Raw genomic sequence first — 1,880 nt, forward strand, 5'->3', positions numbered from 1 at the left:
AAAATTGAGAATTTTAAAAGCCTGCAAACATGGATCGTAAAAAAAAAGTATGGAAACAAGGCTGGAGATACTGTAGACATTATTTACTCAAATTACAAACCAATATTTTGGCTCCACGTTGTTAAATAAAATTACATTTGGTGGAGTCAAAATAGGGATTTCTAGTTTGAGTAAATAATGTCTACAGTATCTCCAGCGTTGTTTCCATACTTTTTTTTACGATCCATGTTTGCAGGTTTTTAAAATTCTCAATTTTTGATTTATCTTGTATTACTCTTTTTAACTCTGATTTTACAAACCAAAGGATGAAAGCAGAATATTTACTTTAGAAATAATGAATTTCAGATTATTAAAAAAACAGACTTTTCAACGTAACTAATCGAAGTTAAAACGCCAATATGTTTTTTAAAGGACATTCTTTAGTAAATTCTACTTTCTGTTTTTTTTTCTTGTGCGTTTTAGAGCAAAGCTACATAATAGCTTTTTTCGCTGTTTCTGCTGCAGGGATCGACCCCTGAATTTTATGGTTATAAGCCTTCTAGCTTACCTCTGATCTACCGTGGGATTTAGTTTACATCCTTTGAAAGATTAAATAAAATTTATTATATTAGTAATATTAAACTAAGAGACTGTATTTCATTCAGTCTTTTTTAACTTCAGTAGAAATGTATTCGTGATAATTTTTTTAAACTTGAAATTCAGACCATGTGGAGCATATACCCTGCAGAACTTTGAAACTTGAAAGTAAAGGACTGTTACATAAATATTTTGATGTTACCTTTGAGAGCTGTTTGTTAGATGTTAGAAATAAACAGTATTACCTCTTTTGCCGAGATAAACCAGTCCTTAAACTAATGAACTTATTTAAATGTTGACATTTGTTCACAAATTTTCAACAAATTCGAGATTCTAAAATATATTATGAAAAGCTAGGAAAGGTGGACGTAACAAATAAAAGAATGCCTTCTTCATAATCGCTGTGATATAACGAAAAGTAGGCTGGGTATGTTGTTATTTAAATAGGACTTCTTTCATCTTTTAGTTTAAATCAGCAGCTTTCGAAACATTTTAATGAATGAAATAAAAATCATAAAATTCATGATAATAACGAACAGTTTGAGTCTGTTTAAAATAGAAGCTCTTTATTTCAGATAAACTAAAAAGACCGTAGCTCCAGATAAACCAAAAAAGTTTGTGGCTCCAGATAAGCCAAAAAGGACTGTGATTCCAAGTACATTTACTAGGAACCCTACCCACAAATAATTAACACTCGCAAATTAACGATTGTTTATTAATTATGAATATCTTTATAGACCATATAAACATGAATAAAATCTGTATTAAATATCGTTTATGCTTGACTTAAACAAACTGTTATCAAGCGAGACTGTAAAATAAGCAATTACGCAGTAAATGGTGCAAATATATCCCATCTGGACTGTTGCCTAACATTTCCTCAGAGCATCTGGAAACATCTGTGTTGGAACATGGCAGATTTTTCGTTGGAAAGAACTACAGAAAGTATTTTCGGTCGCCTTCCTGCCAAAACTGCAAGACAAATTAAGTAACGGCAAAACAACAGGTGTGGAAACAATTTATGGATTAATGTGCGCTGTGTGTGAGCACGTGAGTCAGGAAATAAGGTCATCTGCCTGTCGTCCACCTGCCCCTTTAAGGCATGCAAGTATAACGGTTAAGATTACGGGATAAGATTCGAGTAAGCTAAATTTACTGGTGGTGTACGTACCCAAAGCCGAACAAGGACCAACACTAGCAGAAAACGTCATTATCATTATATATGACGTCTTGGTGCTATTGGCTGACACAATGAAGTCAACCTTGGTTCCTTAGGTGGTCTGATAAAGTCGAATTGACCTTAA

This window comes from Limulus polyphemus, unplaced genomic scaffold (assembly GCF_000517525.1).
Source record: "Limulus polyphemus unplaced genomic scaffold, Limulus_polyphemus-2.1.2 Scaffold572, whole genome shotgun sequence".
NCBI lineage: Eukaryota > Metazoa > Arthropoda > Merostomata > Xiphosura > Limulidae > Limulus > Limulus polyphemus.